The following is a 9,358-nucleotide window of genomic DNA, read 5'->3' on the forward strand; positions in this document are numbered from 1 at the left end:
CAATACCTGCACTTAGGTCCTTCGAACACAATGGCATTGAGATGCTCTTTCAGAAGCTGCTCTGCCAAAGAAGCTTAGACTGAGAAGCTCTTCTCTGCCAGGCTACTTGACTCAACTGTAACAAGAGCATCAGAGCCCTCTAAGATTACAGCTGTGTCTCCAAAAGGCCATGGAGAGAGAGAGAAACAAAAGAAGTCTCCAGAGGAGGAAGTTAAGACATTCACTAGGACATAAATTGTTTTGTCTCATCTTGGTAGTATTTAAACATAGAGAGAAGGTATTTTAAATGCAGTTCTGTTCTGGAAAGAGCAACTGAAAGCATCATCTCTGCTGCCTTCAGTGCAGCTTTCAACCTCTGGTGGAGCCATATTCATCCACTGGTGGAGCCTTTCACCACTGATGGAGCCCTTCCAACCACTGGTGGAGCCTTTGCATCCACTGGTGGAGCCTTTCACCACTGGTGGAGCCCTTCCAACCACTGATGGAGCCCGTCCACCCACTGATGGAGCCTTTGCATCCACTGGTGGAGCCTTTCACCACTGGTGGAGCCCTTCCACCCACTGATGGAGCCTTTGCATCCATTGGTGGAGCCTTTCACCACTGGTGGAGCCTTTCCACCCACTGATGGAGCCTTTGCATCCACTGGTGGAGCCTTTCACCACTGGTGGAGCCTTTCCACCCACTGATGGAGCCTTTGCATCCACTGATGGAGCCTTTGCATCCACTGGTGGAGCCTTTCCACCCACTGGCTCACAGGCTGTTAGGGGTTGGAAGGGATCCAAGGAGATCATCGTGTCCAACCCCCCTGCCAGAGCAGGGCCACACAATGTAGCACAGAGGAGTTTTTAACCCACTACAAGAGAAGTCAAATGGCTTCACTCCAGAGCTCCAAGTTAACAGAAATGGGTGCCTGCCCAAGCTGCCCCAAGCAGAGCTGGTGTAGCACCAGCCCCACTCCAGGCACCAAAGGGCCCAGGTTAAGTGAACAGTTGAGAAGCAAACCCTAAAAGGCATCAGAAGGTTGCTTTCCAAAACAGATGTGCACTTAAAGTAAAGCCAACACCAAGAGTCACACATTACAGGTTGCTCAGGCTCTCTGAAATTTCACTTAAACCTCCTTCCCCTGACTCTGAGCCACAGATCAAAAGCTGCAAAGAGCAGATTCTCAGCTGGTGTTAAGTCAGAGCACCTGCAGTGAAGCCAACAAGATCTGTTCTGCTTCCCAAGCTGCTGGCAGAGGATTCAAATCTGCCATCAGCTCCCTGGGAGAGGCTCAGAATTGCCCAAAGTCTCTCTCCCACCTTGGTTAACCATCCCTGGGCAGAGTCAGGTCAGTCCCAGCTTTAACTCCAGCCCTAACAGACATGAGAAGAGACAACCAACCACCCTCAGTGGATGTGGTGCTAGAGTTGTCCCCTCGATTTTGCTCTGTGATCAAAAGACATCTACTTCTTAGCTACACAAACAGAGGAGAGGGAGAAGGTTTGGGAAGGGGAGAGGAGGGAAGAGGAAAGGGGGAGAGGAGGGGAACGAAGAGAGGAGGAGAGGAGGGGAATGAAGAGAGGGAGAAAGAGAAGTGGAACAAAGAGAGGGGGAAAGGGGAGGGGAACAAAGAGAAGGGGAAAGGGGAGGGGAACAAAGAGAAGGGGAAAGGGGAGGGGAACAAAGAGAAGGGGAAAGGGGAGGGGAACAAAGAGAAGGGGAAAGGGGAGGGGAACGAAGAGAGGGGGAGAAGAGGGACACGAAGAGAGGGGGAGAGGAGGGGAACGAAGAGAGGGGGAGAGGAGGGGAACGAAGAGAGGGGGAGAGGAGGGGAACGAAGAGAGGGGGAGAGGAGGGGAACGAAGAGAGGGGGAGAGGAGGGGAACGAAGAGAGGGGGAGAGGAGGGGAACGAAGAGAGGGGGAAAGAGGAGGGGAAGGGAGGGGTGAGAAAGGAGTGGAGAGGAGAGGGGGAGAGAGGACGGGGGAAAGATAAGCATTAAATGTGCTACTGTACTTATCACAACCGCTGTGACGTACGTAAGGCCATCTGGTAACACTGCAACAGAATACAAACAAGGGCTGGTTTTTTTTTCCTCTCTCTTTCAAAAAGGGAGATTCTTTTAGAATGCAACTTTGGGGATTTTTTTTTTCTTCTTTCTTTTTTTTTTTTTTTTGTTTGTTTCTTTTTTTTTTGATCAAACCCAAAACTCCAGAAGGAATAAACTCAACCCTGTCGCCAGAGAATTCCAACCGGCGCATCCTTACCACCTACACCTCTGTGCAACTGAACAACAGCAGAAGCAAAAAGAAAACAGCACCCAAACAAAAATATCTATCTCTATATATCCATATAAAATCAACACAAGTCTCTAAAGCAGTTTCAAAGCCTTGAGATTTAAGACATGCTAGCCAAAACAAAATAAAACCAACAAAACAGGTCTCAAGGAGCCTTAGAGCAAAGCCAGGTACTGCAAACCCACCCTCTTGCCCAACCCTAGCACACAGCACACGTTAGGAATCATGCAGAGGCCATCCTCAAAGCTTTCCTGTGCTCAGAAAGAGTTAAAAAATAGAACAACAACCTCCCTTCCCCCCCCAAAAAAAAAAGAAAGCAAATAAAAAGGAAAAACTAAACCCCAACAGCTTCCAGTTCTTGGTACAGCACTGCCGCAGGTGCTGCTCGGGGACTGAAGTGGGCTCTGTGCACACAACCTGCTGCCAGCCTCTGCTCTCTCTGCTTACAGCTCAGGGTCTCTATGAAGACCTCTGTTTTTGAAATGAAGGATTTTTGTGGCATCCCTTGGCCAAAAATAAAAGCCCTGCTGTGAGACGAAAGCCTCCTGTTGCCGCCGGAGAAACACAAGTGTCTGAGAGCAAAGAAGTGCAAACTTCTCTGTTCCAGGAACACAAAACCTGCCAAAGCCAAACTCAGATTTTTAAGCTATGGCAAGCAATGACCTCAACCAACCTGTGGCAACTAAGCAGAATCACAGAATCAACCAGGATGGAAGAGAGCTCCAAGCTCAGCCAGCCCAACCCAGTACCCAGCCCTGGCCAACCAACCACACCATGGCTTGGCTGCAACACCTCCAGCCACAGCCACTCCACCACCTCCCTGGGCAGCCCATTCCAGTGCCAATCACTCTCTCTGACAACAACTTCCTAACAACATCCAGCCTAGACCTGCCCTGGCACAACTTGAGGCTGTGTCCCCTTGTTCTTTGCTGGTTACCTGGCAGCAGAGCCCAACCCCACCTGGCCACAACCTCCCTTCAGGTAGTTGTAGACAGCAATGAGCTCTGCCCTGAGCCTCCTCTTCTGCAGGCTGCACACCCTCAGCTCCCTCAGCCTCTCCTCATAGGGCTTGGTGAAATTGATTTGAGTACTAAAACCAAAACCCCAAAAAACACCAAGAAAACCTCACCAGGGTGTGCCAAACACTGAAAAGTGGCAGCTGAAGAGTTCTGCTCTGTGCATGGCTAAGCAGGATTGATGTGGAGCTATGAGCCAGGCTACGAACCACAGAGTCATCCTCTTGTTCAGGGAGGGAGCAAGCCCAGCCTCAGTGAAGAGTGTTCCAGCTTTCCAAGGATGCTTTTAGCAGTTGGCTGGAACAGCTCCCACAGTCTTGAGTCCTCTACTATGTTCTTTGGGAGGGAGTTAAATAAAAATCCTGGTCAGTTTTACCTTTTGGTGAGCAGAATAATTGGTACCAAGCAGACATCTTGCTGTCCCAAGAAGAAAACATCAGCACATTCAACAGGTAACTCTGGGCCCTGCCCAGTTTTCTTACCTCTAGGTCACAATTTTTGGGTTCACAAAGCATAGCAACAGCCAAAGCTGCATCCTTCAAGCTGCATCTTCCCCAAAAGCAATCAACCTCCTGCAGTGAAAAGATTCCCCCTCCTTAATTCTGTTTGCTCTTTGTACAAGGGTGAGAAAAACATCCTTCAGTTCAAGAGCCACTAAGACCCAAACTCAAAGCTGAACCTTTCTGCTTCAGGTGGCACCAAGACAGTCAGGAATGTCAACAGGAGGCTTGCTGGTTGCAGAAGGATGGCAGTGGTGCTGTCACTGTGGCTCCTCAGCTCCTGTAATAGTGTCATAGAATGTTTGGGGTTGGATGACTAAAAGCAGGCTATGGAATAAAAAAAATGGGTTCTGTTTGCAAGAACTTCTTCTCTGTCCAGAATCACAGAATGTTAGAGGTTGGAAGAGACCCCTGGAGATCATCCAGCCCAAACCCCTGCTAAAACAGCATCACCCAGGGCAAGTCACACAGGAACGCATCCAGTTGGGTTTGGAAGCTCTGCAGAGAAGGAGACTCCACAACCTCTCTGGGCAGCCTGCTCCAGGGCTCCAGCACCCTCACACCAAAGGAGTTTCTCCTCACGTTGAGATGGAACCTCCTGGGTTCCAGTTTGTACCTGCTGTGACTTGTCCTATCACTGGTCACCACCAAAATGAGCCTGGAACCTTCATCCTGACACCCACCACTCAGATACTGATAAGACATTGATAAGGTCCCCTCTCAGCCTCCTCTTCTCAAGACCCAGGGATCTCAGTCTTTCTCCACAGAAGAGATGTTCAAGTGCCCAAATCATCCCTGTTGCTCTCAATTGAACTCTCTCCAGCAGGACCCTGTCTCACATCAACTGGGGAGCCCAAACCTGGACAGGTGTGGTCTCACCAGGGCATAGAAGAGGGCAAGGAGAACCTCCCTAGACCTGCTGGATGCTCTTTGCAGGGTTCCTCCACAGGCAGTACAACTCACTGGAACCAAGTGGAAAGCCACATCCAAGACTGTGGATCCAGACAAAGCTTTCCTGCAGCAGCAGGCTTGAAGGTCTGTGCAGAACAACTGACCCTGCAGCTCCTCTTTTCAACCTGCCTCTGATTCCAACAGCCCAGCTCCAGCATGTCCCATCTGAACCTCCATGACCACAGCCCACAGATCTGCTGGTGACTGTTCAGCCTCAACAGCAGCCATTGCCAGTTACTGTTTAATTAAAGCCTAACCAAAGCATGAAGAGTCCTCTTTAGGCACCACATCCTAAACCTCCTTAAAGCATCCTGAATGGCTTCTAAGCAAAAGGTCTGCAGCTCTAACAGGCCTGCAGCTCATCTGAGCCTGCGGGTCCCCAGCTGGTTGCAATACTCCACACCCTGTGATTACTACACCAAAAGCAAACTCTCCATTCCCAAGACCTCAGAAGCCAGGAGGTGATGGCTGTGCCCTAAAGAAGCAGACCAAAACTGTTATGGAGGCCCAGAATTTAAACACCAAGTCTTCAACTCCCAGCTTTGACAATACTCCTTAACTACTACCAATGTAATTGGCATTTTTGCTGCTGACAATACCAAGATAACCTCTTGATACAACACTGAGATGTGTTTTGTAAACAAATATGCATCAGGAAAAAAAAAAACCACCAACAAGAATGGAAGAGGTTAAATTGTGTAGTAAAACATGAGTACATACAGAAGAAATACTATAGAACAGTAGCAAAAGGTAACTAAAAGATAGATGAATAAACCAGGGGTAGCCAACTGGCTCTGACCTTGCACTAGGAAAATGCTACAGAAGGGGATCAGAACTCTGTGCCTGTGCTCACCTGAGAAGCTGCATCCATGTGCTAGAGCAGCTCTTCCAGCCCATCTCAGCCTGCAGAAGCTCTTCCATGAAAGGTGAAGCCAGGAGGGAATCTGCTCTTAATGCATCTCGCTGCACCTCGGTGAGCGGTGGAAGGGAAAGGCTGCACACAAAGCAGCCTCTCCTCCGTGGTTAAAGCAAACGTTTTCAACCCAGGAAAGAAAAATAGCTGCTAGAAATCTTGAGGTTTGAAAAGATAGCAGAGGGAGGAATGATCCTGACCCAAAGCATTGAGCAGCCAAAGCCTCTCCTATCAGGGCGCAGGCTGTGTTACCCCTATGGCAGTGTGGATACGGCAAAGCCTTTGGCTGCTCAAAGTCAAAACAACAACTCCTCAGATCCAAGGGATTTTAGCACTTCCTGCCCTATTGCAAAAAGCAGCTTGCATGTGCCCAAGACAGTGCATAGCAAATACACTTCAGCCAGCCCTGCTGAAGATCAATTTCTGAACCAAGGAGCTAGACCTTGAGCTGCTGTTAAGATAAAAACAACCAACCCAACTTTCCTCCATCCTCCTCACGAGCAGGACCACATTCTCTGGAACAGGGCTAAGACACAACAAGTTTGGTTCTATAACCCTAGGGTGTATGAAGACATTTCTGCTTCCCATGGAATTGCCTCTGCCAGCAACAAGTGCTGCTAGTGGCATCCCAACAGCTCAGGAGCTCAACTTAAAAGCACCGGAGGTAGCACAGGGCAGCAGCAGCAGCAGCAGCAGCAGCAGCGGTGCAAGCTGGCTAACTCTGCAGTACTACTAAACAGCAGCAATAAAAAAAAGAGCTTTCCAGAAGCAAGACCATGCTGATCCAGCCTAGCTCTACCACCACCTAGGAATTAACCAATGCAAAGATCACCAAGCATTCAACAAGACCATGGCAACACGAATTGGAGCGACGCCGCTTCTGCAACGCTGCGCTATTTGAAACCAACACGCTACTAATACCCCACGGTACAGACTGCTAATTAAGAGAGCCTAAATTAACACCACCACCCACCCATACCTCCCTCCCTCCCCCCCCCCCAAAACCCACCCACCTTCCCTCCCCTAAATTAAAAAACAAGTTGCAATGAGCTGCAAAAACTGCTCCTGAAGAATTGTCAGCAAGTCACAGAACCAAGCTCCAAGAAGTCACAGGGACGCTGTGCTCCCTCGGGAATGTGATCCAAGCAAGCTGGCAGTTAGACACTTGTTAGCTAATCTGTGTTTAATGAGGCAGCATATATACAAGGGAATATTACCTTAAGTGACCTGAACGTTGTCATGGAGAAAAAGTGAGCAAGCTGCTCCTCTCCCTCTCCCCCCACCCTGCTTTCCCAGCTGCCTCCTGAGATCAGGATCTTTTATTGTCCTAGGCAGGTGCTCAAGAAGCAAACATCTCAGTGCTAGCTGGCAGGAAGTCTGGGGAATTCCAGACCCTGTCCAACACACACACACACACACACACACAAGCTGCATCTCTCTCTGAAGGCAAATGTGGATCATCAACCCTTCCATAGAATCATTCAGGTTGGAAAAGACTCTCAAGATCACCAGGTCCAACCATTAACTCTACTCTACCAAACCTTATCGCTGAGCACAGCATCTAAACGACCTTCAAACACCTCCAGGGATGGGGACTCCACCACCTCCCAGGGCAGCCTGTTCCAATGCTTGGTTGCCCTTTCAGTGAAGGAAAAAAACACATTCCTAATGTCTAGCCAACCCTATCCTGCTGCAGCTTGAGATCTTTCCTTCTTGGCAGTGCAATCTCATGGAGCTGCTTGGAGAGGAGCAGGAAAACCAGGCCAAGCAAGGCTGAGAAGCTGTATCAGCCCTTGCTTCTCTTTGCATACCTGTGCTGAAAGTGATCAAGTTTACAATGAACTAAGTGCATTGTGTGCACACACACACACACACACACACACACACACACAACTTCTACACAAACAAACTTGGCTTTTCTCCATAGGGGGATGAGGAAAGGGAAGCAATTAAATTGCAAATCTTTAGTGCTCATTCATTGTTTCTTTCAACTCTGCTCCTAGTCTGCAACATCACTCTTCAAGTCCACACTCCACACATGTGGTGGGCAGAAGATTGGCCAGCCCAAGGCATAAAACTGGCCAGCCCAAGGCATAAAATTTGCCAAGTCAGGGCATAAAATTGGCCAACTTAAAACAACCAAAGTGCTGCTGTTTCTACCTAGCTATATAGACTCTTCCAGAGCAGACTCGTAAGCTGTGGTGCAAACCAGGGAATTGCAGCTGCCTGCTCTCAACTCTGATCTGCAGCTTCTTTCCTGCATTCAACACTAATAATAATTAATAGTTAAAAAGAAAAAAGAAAAGGTCAATATTGCACATTATTCATTTTAAGAGCTGCTGGCACAGGAATTTTTATCCTGCATCTGCTGATGTCTAAAATTTAAGCACGAAGCATCATGCCTCTGACCTAACTGCAGGAAGACAGTTTCACTCCATAAGCTCACTCCCTGCTTTCCACCTAAAAAAGGCAGAAGCTTTTTCTCCCACCTCCCACCAGGCAGGGGACTTTTGGGATGAAAAGGGAAAAAAAGAAATGCCCAAAAAGCAACTCCACTCCACCCACCTGCCTCGGGTTCACGTCAGGAACGCACTAAGTGGTTTATATATTTCACCAGTAGAATGTAGAAAGACAATGTCACTGCTCTAAGTGGAGTCTTGGGTATTGTCAGATGCTTTAAAGTGAATTCAGAGTCTGCAGAAGTGGCAGAAAGAACACTCTGGAAAAGTTTTGTGTTCACCACTTATCCGTAGGGCAGGTGCAGTATGTACAGCATAGGCTGCCAGCTCCTCGTGCTGGGAAAGGTGCAATCCTCCTCTGCTCCTTAAAGCTTTGAAGCCAGCCAGTAGGGATGCCCAAAGAGATGGTCTCCAGCTGTTTCCTAGTGGGTATCTCATGGAGAAGATCCTCTTAATGCCACCAACTCAATGTACCCAAATAGCAAAGAGAAGTTGCTGCCTGACATCACTTGCCCAGAGCAAAAGGACAAACCACCACCAGACCCAAGACATTCAGCCTCTGAGGAGCCATGAGAGCAGAGCCTCTCTTCTTTCATTCCTCCTAAAAGGCCTCCTGAGTGGTAAAAAACCAAATCAAACAATAAATTTCATATCATCAGTGTTTCCAAGTGGCTCAGGACTAAGCTTGTGTTAATCCACGCAGACAGGGCCACCAAGGAAAGCAATGCAAGTGCAAATGTAGAGTGAGGTTGGTACGTGGTGGTACCCCCTTCAAATGGCTGTAAACACTGAGCCTAACTGATCTTGGCTCTGAGCCTAACTTGGGTCTCAGCCTAACAGATTTTGGGTCTGAGCCTAACTGATTTTTGGGTCTGAGTGCTTCCTCAAATGAATAAAGCAACAGAACTAAAGCCAAACTCCAGATAAGAGCTGGCAGAAGAGGAGCTTCTCCACCTCCCACTGTGGGAAAAGAGTGGTAAGGTGAACGCTCAGACCTCAGGGTTCTCACCCACTGTTGGGTCCAACCCTTCAGCATCAGGCAGCAACCTCACCAACCACAGACAGGTTAAAAATCCACCACCCTGCTCATCTTGCAGTGAGGTTCAACAGGTCTCTGGCACAAAGAAATGTTTGGACTTCAGCATTCAAACTCTCTGAGAACTGAAAAGAACCAATCCCACCACTCATCTCGTTGCCTCCTCACCGAAAGGAGGGCAGAGAAGCAATCCAGAAGAGCTTGG

The 9,358-nt window shown here is 48.7% G+C and overlaps 1 protein-coding gene across 1 annotated transcript in view; it reads left to right on the forward strand.

The window, feature by feature from the left end:
• The window catches only part of MFSD4A (major facilitator superfamily domain containing 4A), a 98,962-nt gene that overhangs the window by 36,486 nt on the left and 53,118 nt on the right, over positions 1-9,358 (forward strand). The window lies entirely within an intron of this gene.

This window comes from Pogoniulus pusillus, chromosome 39 (assembly GCF_015220805.1).
Source record: "Pogoniulus pusillus isolate bPogPus1 chromosome 39, bPogPus1.pri, whole genome shotgun sequence".
In the NCBI taxonomy this organism is placed as follows: domain Eukaryota; kingdom Metazoa; phylum Chordata; class Aves; order Piciformes; family Lybiidae; genus Pogoniulus; species Pogoniulus pusillus.